Below are 10,229 nucleotides of genomic sequence, written 5' to 3'. Positions count from 1 at the left end.
AAAAACAAGACATTGTTTATTATTGACATCGTACCGCGGCAATGGAGTTGGAGTTTTTAAAATGGAAATCTCATCAGATTTAGCATAGGAAACCTCATTTGCACTTGCAACTTCCTCTCTTGGTTCAGATAGGTTCCTGGCAGCACACCACAAAATTACACTTCGGATTCAAGAATATAAATTCAATACAAAATACAAAATAATATTAGTACTCAGATCATACTTTGTATGCGCGTTTATCATGGCAATACGAAAATGTTTAATCGAATCATAGTCGATAGCAGATTCAAAAGGGAAGGTGTCATGAATAATGAACAGAAGTTCCAGCAAACGGCGCCGGATTTCTTCAGAAAGGTCAGACATGTCATCATTTTCTGCACTGGGCTCATCAGCCAGCAACTTACATGCAAAAGAATACTCCTCTGCCAGGCCCTTCAAAACATCATTACACAATTGGTGATGAGAAGCTTATATATGGCCATGTTGAAGCATGAATACTGGAAATTAGGCAAACCACACGGTTTGGGCAGAGGCATGAACATACCAGCATGGCAGCAGAGATCTGCTTAGAATGAGGCCCTCTGTAGTGGATCAGGACCATTAAGGCAACGTGCCGGACCTTACCGCCAACATAAAAATCATCAACATTCAGGTCGGACATTCCCATTATCTTGAACCTGCCCTCCTCTGTGATACACTTGAATACAACAATCGATTTTCAAGCGGTGTCAAAAAAGTACGTGGTGAATAAGCGATTAATACTAGAAATGGCATGCGTTGACAATATTTGTATTTTGCAGAGCGTACCCTAAAGCAAGCAGCTGGAAGAATGGAGCCAGCTGGAATAGCAAGTGTACCATCTGCCATGCTGAAGGCAAGTGCTTGGTCCATGATCTTTTGGCTCTGCTCAGCATAAGGCTCAGCCATTCGACCATGGCAAGCAATTTGAGCAATTAACTCTGTCTCTGTCTCCATACACTTGATACCAAGTAGCGGTGTGAACAAGTAAATTAGAAGAGCACTCATCAATAAAATATCACAATTCAGATTAGTAGAGGCCGGAGGGAGTAACTTACCTCTTTAGCTGCTGCGGCAATGAGCCTTTTAGAATCATCGCGCAAAAACAGCGTTTTCATTTCGGCAATAATACTGCTCAAGGTAACCAAAGTAGTCTTCGAAAAGAAGAGAACCGCTCGTCCACGGCAACAGCCTGTCCCAGCCCCATGTGGCGCTCACAATATCTTATCACAAAAGAAAAATACTAGCTAGGTCAGATGGTGAAATCCAATAGTAACATGATAAAGATATAACAGAAACAGAAAATCACAGCATCGCATGAATACGTCATCGACAGGTCTAAAATTCCTAACATAGATCGATACCAAGGCTCAATCTTAAACCGAAGATATAAATTCCTCATATATACCATTGTAGAGAATGACTTCCATCGAAGGCAGTTTCGGGACATCGTCGTTTCTCTGAGCTTAAAAATCCTCTCCACAGATTCATGGGATGCAGACGGCAAGACGAATCCGTAGCAGACCTTTCCAAACAGGGCAAAATCCATGGTCCTCTTGGGATCAAAAGACTTGTCCCTCCACGTTGGATCCATGCCCGCCATTCCTCTCTCAAGAGCCATCCGATTTGGGTATAGGGGAGAATCCAATAACCTCGGAGTCAGACCAGAATACTTCCGATCTAGTACAATAGAGTCCATCTTCCTCTCGGAATCCATCGTCTTCTCAGAATCTTCGGTAACCGTAGGACGGACGGCGGGATGGGGTGTGGGTTAGAACTTAGAAGAGGCGGCGGCGAGGCTTGAGGGAACGAGGAGTCTAGGGCTTTGCTTTTGAAAAGGGAAAGTAGTAGCTGCACCCACTTTCGGTGCATCCACGGTGCACCCACGCAAGAAAACATATCAAAACATTTAGAAAAAATCTGAAACTTCATGGAAATGATCATCAACAAATGTTGTGAGGGCTTGCAAAGTTTGGTGGTCAAATAACATTCGAGAAGCGCTCTACAAAAAAGACAAAATTGTAAAATCTGCTCAAACAGTGCACGTACATTTTGACTAATTTCCAGTGATTTTGTCTTTTTTGTAGAGAGCTCCTCGAATGTTATTTGACCATCAAATTTTGCAAGCCCCCATAACATTTGTTGATGATCATTTTCACGAAGTTTCAGATTTTTTCGAAATGTTTTGATATGTTTTCTTGCGTGGGTGCACCGAGAGTAGGTGTACAAGAACCACTCTCGTTTGAAAACTCTCTGCTCGACCCGTGAATATATGATCTGTTTTTTCTTAACGAAATAAAATAAATATTTGCGTTTTTTTTTCAAAAGGTCTGCGTTTTTAGAGTTGTGCTGGCCGCCGGCCAGCAGGCGCGAAGGTGAGGCCTCTCTTCGTTTGGCTTCTGCGTGCCCTCTCTCTCCCTCTCCTCGCGCTGACGGCAGGGTCTGATCATGAGCCGGGCTATCCAGGACAGCTGATTTCCAGGATCCCTTGTTTAGGAGTATAGAACCAGAATTGTTCCGCGAGAGGTAGAGCATCCGTTTACCAGCTGCCTCTAGCGAAGACGGACGGGGCAGTTGATTTGCAAGGCCGTGACTGTGAGACCATCCCGATCCTTTTTACAGGCTTCAATCTCCTCCACCAGCACTCGGTTTCATCTCAGAGAGAGAGAGAGAGAGAGAAGTGGGCGATTCTCTGCTTCTCTTCTCTGAACTAATACAGACGAGCGCTCCAAAAACAAAGGATGAGCCCGTTGTTCAGGGCCTCCTGGACCCAGAGGGTGTTATCCATGGAGTCAGATAATGTGCGCCGCCATGTAAGTTCTTCTTGGCCAGCTTCTCCTTTTGATTTGCTAGCCTCTCCGCCTTCAACCTACTGTTCAGCTTCAGGCTACCCAATATATGTATTGAAATTATAAATAAAAATGATACTATTACACACCACAGGAATGCAATGCAATGTTACGTTTACTTTCTCGCCCAGTTTGGCAACACATTTTTTTCCAAAACCATAGTAATCTAAAACCTCGGCGTAAAAATGCCTAGGCAATGAATACTTCATCAGTTTCTAAAAACCACCGTTCTTCTCACTTTGGTTCAGAAAGAAGAGGTTGAGATCTCTTTCTCAAATACTAAAAAGAACACGGTGTTAGGGATACTATGATTTGTAAAACGGTGGTATATTTGTTGATGTCAAAAGTCAAAACACATCAAACTTTCTAAAACCGTGTTTTGTTTAAAGCACATTGATTTGACTGTATCCATGGATGATATATTTTTCTTGTTGCAAAAATGTGTGGAAGATAGGCTCAGCGCGCTGACCAGCGACATCTTAATCTCTATCTTGGTAAGAGTCGACATTGCGACGGCAGCAAAAAGTAGCGTTTTATCAACGCGGTGGAGAAACTTGCCGTGGTTACTTCCTGCTCTCAAATTCCATGCCATGGACTTCCTTAGTGCCCCATGTGCAGGGGCCACACGACACATCGATCAAGCAATGGCGTCTCTAACAAGAGCTACGAGCAACCTCTTGGCTCAGTCCCGCAGGGAACACACCGTCAGAAAGCTATGCCTTGGGTTCTATCTCATGGAAAACTACACGCGTGACATCGGCCTGCTAGTCAGCAACGCCATTGACAACGAGATGGTACAAGATTTGCAGCTCGCCATTTTAACCGATAAAGAGCCCAAGGACACCGAACATGAGGTTATGGTGCAGCAAGCTCAGGATATGGATGGATTTTTCAGTGCATTTTTTTTTTAGAAAAGGAGGATGACCCCCGGCCTCTGCATCTGGGAGATGCATACGGCCACTTTATTAATTATTCTCGAGGACCTTACAAAGTATTACAAACAATATACCTGAATCCACCATTTTGGCAATATATGCCGCTACTCTTATCCATATGATGAAGGGATGCTAGCTGGGCCACATACCCAAACCACTCACCTAAACCTAACATCAAAAGCCGGAAGCCCCAGCCGAGCCACATACCGGGTCTGGGGCACAATCCGGTCAGACGCACTCTTGTGCCGTCGCCGCCATCTTCCACCGGTCCGTCTTCAGATTATATTGAGTCTTCTACCTTGTGAAGGCCACTTTTGCCATCGACGTCACCATGACGCCAGACAGCTACCTCCTCCTGCGCGAGTCCATCTCCGCGCATCGGACGCCGAGCCTCCACAGCACCATGCCGCCGATCTCCGCCGCCATCAATGAGTGAGATGAAGTACCGCTCCACCACGGCAAGTACAAGGTGAGGAAGGGCAAGGTCGCCGTCGGAGACACGGCCGGAAGATAAGCACCGCAGTCACGAGACATGCCCGGAGCTGCGACGCGGTAGATCGGACGGGCCGCCACCAGGACAGGCAAGCTCGCCATGCACGCCCAGCATCCCCATGCCCAAGTCGGCGCCTTCAAGAAGGTGACGACGCTGTGGCGCCACCGCCGCTTAACCACCAGGGCTAGGGTTTTCACCCGGGCGCAGGGGAAGGGGGGAGGCAAGGGAGGTTTAGCCTCGGCGCCGCCACCAAGGAGGGAATGGCGTCCGGGACGCCATCGACGCCGTGACCGCCACCGGCGGCCAAGGGTTTCCCACGGCCAAGCACCCTGCAGCCACCTCCGAACCAGCCACAACGTCAGCAGGCGCGTGCACGCCGGAGGTCATGCATCACAAGCGGACCAGATCGCCTCCGAACTGACGAGGGGAGCCCGGGGCCTCCCCGCGCCATGACCAGCGCCCACCGGGACCTCGCTGCCCGCGCAGCCGAGGAGATCCGGCCTACCTCACCGACGAGCACTCCCCGCCGCCGGAGGAGCGCCGTCCGCACCAGCGAGGCCGCCGCCTCAGATCCAATCTCCTCCGCGAAGAACGCCGCGCCGCCACCGGCCCGCGCGCTCCACGCCGCCACCGGCCAGCAGGCCGCGCCGCCCCGCACCTAGCGCGCGCCACGACGCGCCGGCCGCCGAGCCGCCGCCGCCCGAAGCGAACGGCGCGCGCGGAGGAGCGACGCACCGCCGCCGCCACACGAGCCCCCAACTCGAAGACGAGCCGCTCCGGCGCGCCAGAGCCCCGCCGCCGCCGGATCCGCGCGGGGCTTTGCCCGGCAGAGGCTGTTGGGCGGCGGCGGGGGGGAGGGAAGCCGGGGTGCGGCCGCTGCGCTTGCGAGATGCGCCGCCGCCCGAGTCGCCCTGGGGAGGACGACGCGGCGGCGGGGCTCTGGCGCGCCGGAGCGGCTCGTCTTCGAGTTGGGGGCTCGTGTGGCGGCGGCGGTGCGTCGCTCCTCCGCGCGCGCCGTTCGCTTCGGGCGCGGCGGCGGCTCGGCGGCCGGCGCGTCGTGACGCGCGCTAGGTGCGGGGCGGCGCGGCCTGCTGGCCGGTGGTGGCGGCAGGGTGCTTGGCCGGGGGAAACCCTTGGCCGCCGGTGGCGGTCACGGCCTGCTGGACGGCGCTAGGTGCGGGGCGCGCTCTAGATTTTTCAGTGCATACCCTAGCGTTCTTCGTTGCCTCACAAGACTCCATCTACAAAATGTTCGCTTGGCCGAACGGGACATGAATCACCTTCTGTTCGACTGCTGCAAGCAACTGCTGCACCTTCGTCTGGACCACTGTGACACCGGGGACTGTTCTGTATGGAAGATCAATGCGCCACATTCGAATCTCAGAGTTCTAGAAGTCTACGTATCCAAGTTGAAAAGAGCTAAGGTGCTCTTCCTTCCAAAACTAGAGCGGGTCCGTTGGCAGGCTTGGTTGTTTTATGAGGCCCCCTTGTGCTTTGGTTCTATCCCGTCACTCAATGAATTGTCCCTCGTCTGTGATGCAACTCTCCAGCACCAAGACTTATGTTTAAGCCAGGTTCTAGATGGTGCCACAAACATACATGCTCTAACCTTAAATTTTCGAGGAGAAAAGGTAAGTTTAGCCGATAGCTGTTATATTGTGGTTTTGTGCTATTTCGTTCGTACGAACTTAATGTTGGACTAGCACTAGGATTGTTCTAGTTTTGCTGGTTCATTCCTTCACCATGTTATTTGCTTTTATTTACAATTTATAATTGCCATGAAGCATCCCATTACTTAGCAAATGACTAACCTGGTGCACACATAACTTGCATCTATAACATACAAATGTACAATTATTCTATTTTACCTTTCTTGTGTTCATCAGATTTGGATGTAACCAGAAGGAAAATACCTACGCACTGCATTCAACAAGCTAAGAAAGCTGACTATTCATGGTGTCTTTACAAAATTTGACCTATTATGGACATTAAATCTCATCGAAGCTGCTCTATCTGTCGAGACATTTGATTTTGAGGTACTTCTACTCATTCTTTTCAACTTTTAGTTAGAATGTGTACAAGTCTATCTGACTCAAAGCACCATTGTAGTCTCTTTGGCTTTGATTAGAATCCTACCATAACCCCTTATAATTTAGGTATTGGTGGTTGAATGCAGATGTTTGAACATCCATGCCAGGAGGGTGATGAAGCAAGAATAAGATGTTTTGGTGCTCAGAGAGTGGAACCTTCATGGAAGTTGCCTGGGTTCACCAGCTGTCACAAGTGGCAATTGAAAGAGTTGTAGTTCGGTGGTTTTCGGCCCCTAGTGGAGCAACACTTTTTATTTGTAAGTACCGTGATGGGTCATGCTCCAGACTTGAAGACGGTTCTTCTGACAGACGGTCAATATCCATGTAAGGGTTGTGACACAAGAATCCCAATACCTCCTCCAGTAGGGGGCTTCTTTCCAACATAGAGGGATGCCCAAAAAGCAATGGCTAAGCAACTTAGAGAGAGGGTCCGGTCCCCGGCACAGATAATTTTCCGTGCTGATTTAACATACCCCTCGCGGGCAGCCCGGACATGTATTTATTAGCTAGGAGAGTACAAGAGATAATGATAGTTGTGATTTATTGTGAAATGTGAATTCCAGGAGTAACTCTCTTTGTATTTTTGGTATATTTTCGTCAAAACCTTGTTATAATTAATAGATGAGGCAAATCTTTGGTCTGTATTGCAAAAGGAACTTATAAAAGTTGTACAAATGTTGATTGCAAATGCAAGCTTATCCGTCATTTGTTCACACTTTTGTGCAGACTCTTTGTGTCTTGATAAAAGGCCACAAGATAAGTTGGAGACCCGTTAGAGCATCTACGATCGAACTTGGCAAATTCGGTCCCTCAAAGGCCCACGAACGCGCCCGCGGACACTGACCAGTCATGTCTCAAGTTTTCCTTCTCACAACCGGATACCTCAATTAACATACCTCAAATCCATACAAACCCATGCAACTACGTAAACGATGCATTACACACATCGTCTGGCTACTACATCAGGACATGCCATAGGACTACCAAAAATTGACATGTTTAATCTGCATGCTAGCTATTGACTAGAAGATCATCCATGACTGTCCTTGCCATTCCCGGCGCCCTTGCCGTCTATCTCGTGGAAGTAGCGGTCGAAGACGCAGTACAGATCGAGCCAGATCTGCTCATAGTCGATGTTGTCCGACCCGTGGATGTCCTCCTTCTCCTCTTTGGAGGCATTCCATCCATGGCATGGACCGCCCGATTCTGCTATCAGTCAAGGGCGCGTGTGTTTCTCCGCTGCCGCTTCTTTATAATGTGGGCCTGGATACCTTCCTTCTCTGTGGCCGCCCGCACCACCGCATCAACTGCCTCCGCCGCCGCCATGTCGGTAGCGAGGCGGGCCTCCGCCGCCCTCATGCTCTCCTTCCCAGGCGGGCACATTGGTCCCAGTAGGACTCATACTCCAGCAGACTGGTGATGGGGAAATGGAGATTGGAAGGCTCCCAAGAGGACCGCAATTATCCGGCGCAGGAGGATTCGAGCGCCCAATGCGCCATGCAATGGACTCGGGCCGGACAGATCCCGCTGTTGGTCGGGCGCTATCCTCCCGGGAAGCGGCAGAGTGCAATGCGGACGGCAATTGCCTCCTCCAAACCTCATAAGACGACACCCAAGTCAACAGATCGGTACTGGTCATCGTTGGATCCGCTGTCCACCATGCCGAAGAAGGTTGGAGATCGCCGGACGGGAGCTTGGGTGGCAGAGGAAAGTGGAGGGAGTTGGAGTGAAGTGGCTAGGGTTTGGCCCGGATAGCGGATGGAGAGGAATATATGTAGGGTCAGGTTGACCAGCGTGGGCCCAGTCCGATGTGGCGGACGCGCCCGGGCATTTTGGGTCGGATATGAGAGGTGTCGATCGGTCCGGGCATTTGAGACCCGTTTGAGGCGTCCATCTGGATCGCTTTTTTGTGGCCGATCACTGACCGGGCCGTCCGCCTGAACGTATAAGGGGGGTTGGGGCGTCCGGCTATAGATACTCTTATGTTATTACTCCCTCTGTACCTATGAGTTTGGCGTAAATTTCTCAGCGCCCACCCCAAGGAGAGCCCATGATCATAATTAGCTTCCCAACTTGGAGCCAAACGTGAAAGGATTTGTAACAACATGCAACTGCGGTAGCCTCAGGGCATCTTCAACACTAAACTTCAAATTTACTCCGTCATCTATCCGTAGATAGAGGCCAGTCCGCGGATACTGATATGCCAAAGGCCACCGTACAAAGCTGCCCGCTTATATTTCAACCCCTGTTTGAACTAATCAGTCGGAATTAATGCAAACACGCCTGATTTTATATAAACCGGCCAAAATTCATTACATTTTTGACAATTTTTAACTAAAAACTATACTGGACTAAGGTAAAACTAGTCTATAGCCGGCGCCGGCGGATATACTTTCCCTTGACTAGTCTACGGCCGGCCGCGGCGGATCTTCATTGTCTTCCGCATGTCTGGCAGCCCGCTCATCGGACTATCAAGAGCCACAAAGGTATATGCTTCAGCGCAAAGGGCGGCTCGCTTCCCCATGCTCGGCAACACCGCACATCGGAGTGCAGCCACCGCGATGTGCTTTAGCCGGAGGGAAGGAGGCGATGGTGGCCTGCGACCGGGCAAGACACCGGCTGTGTACGCCGGCATCGCCTCGATGGTGGCCTTCATGTGACCCAAGTGGCGGCGGCCTCCCATGTTCAGACGTGGTGGCCACAATTTCGTCCATCTTCGCGAAGCCGGCTTCTTTCTCTGCCGGCAAGGCACAGTTATGCGTACGTTGACTACGGATGGCGTGGTCATGGTAGGTGTCAGATCTGAGCGATCTCTATCATCTGCTCGTTTCTTGCTCGTTCTATTTTCCTCCAATAATAGTGTGTTGTTACCCGTGGCAACAAGAAGTCCTTTTTTGGAGCCCGTCCATATATGGCCGAATTATATATTCTCAAGAACAAAATAGCTAGGGCTGACAAAGCAAAAAAGAAAAGAATGTGCAGCAAGTTTTATTTCCTCCGAGCCAAACAACATCACAAAATTGGCTACTACCCTTGTACATCAAGTTCAACTAGCAAAGAAAAGAGCAGATGCATTCGTGGGTATTCTCCGCCGTGCAATCGCCTATGACGGCCTTGATGCCCGGGTACTTCCACATGAACTGCTCCACGCACAGCCCGCCGCAACGGTCCTGCTGGCAGACGCCGTCGTGCGGGACGCGGATGACGACCACGTTGCCGCACGGGTACCCTTGCACCGCCACCCCTCCGGCAGGATCCACACGAGAGACTGCCTGACACACTGAGGCATCGTGTATGTAAACAAGCACAGATTAGTTAACCAGTAGTTTGAACTAAAATCACGACAAGAATTATGAAACGGAGAGAGAGAGGGTCCAACCTAGGGAGAGTGCGAGGAGAGCACCGAGAGCAAGAGACGCAGCTCTGGTCGCCATGCTGTGTCGGCACCACTGTTACGGCGATCGATCGAGCTTAGCGATTCTTGGATCGATTTGTGGTTTCTAGTCCAGGGCTTTCTCCCGTGTTTCGCTAGCTATGGTCGGGTACGTCTGTTTGGTCATGGTATATAAATAGGAGCGGCTGACGAGGTTAAGTTACACATATGGTAAGTATTCTATTGCCGTATCTTCTCAATTATAGTACTTACTCCATTCCTAAATATGTCGTTTCAAATATAGTACTACTTACTTCATTTCTTAATATATGTCTTTTTTAGAGATTTCAATATAGACTACATACAAAGCAAATTAAGCGACTATTAAAATCTGTATATGTAGTCCCCATTAAAATCTCTAAAATGTCTTATATTTAGAAACAGAGGGATTACCTTTGATTATTCCCAATG

At 49.8% G+C, this 10,229-nt stretch overlaps 1 long non-coding RNA gene and 1 pseudogene across 1 annotated transcript; one reads left to right on the top strand and one right to left on the bottom strand.

The window, feature by feature from the left end:
• Positions 1-2,270: 2,270 nt before the first annotated feature.
• LOC109746437 (uncharacterized) lies at positions 2,271-6,004 on the top strand (annotated as a pseudogene).
• A 3,291-nt stretch (positions 6,005-9,295) lies between these two features.
• LOC141041953 (uncharacterized) lies at positions 9,296-9,898 on the bottom strand. Its single transcript, XR_012203726.1, has 2 exons — positions 9,765-9,898; positions 9,296-9,665 (listed from the first exon to the last, which is right to left on the bottom strand). It is a non-coding gene; the product is annotated as an uncharacterized lncRNA (long non-coding RNA).
• Between the last annotated feature and the right edge of the window lie 331 nt (positions 9,899-10,229).

The sequence above is a fragment of the Aegilops tauschii genome, chromosome 2, assembly GCF_002575655.3.
Source record: "Aegilops tauschii subsp. strangulata cultivar AL8/78 chromosome 2, Aet v6.0, whole genome shotgun sequence".
Taxonomy (NCBI): Eukaryota; Viridiplantae; Streptophyta; class Magnoliopsida; order Poales; family Poaceae; genus Aegilops; species Aegilops tauschii.
The sequence above is the reverse complement of the archived record's forward strand: the minus strand, read 5'-3'. Positions and strand labels throughout refer to the sequence as shown.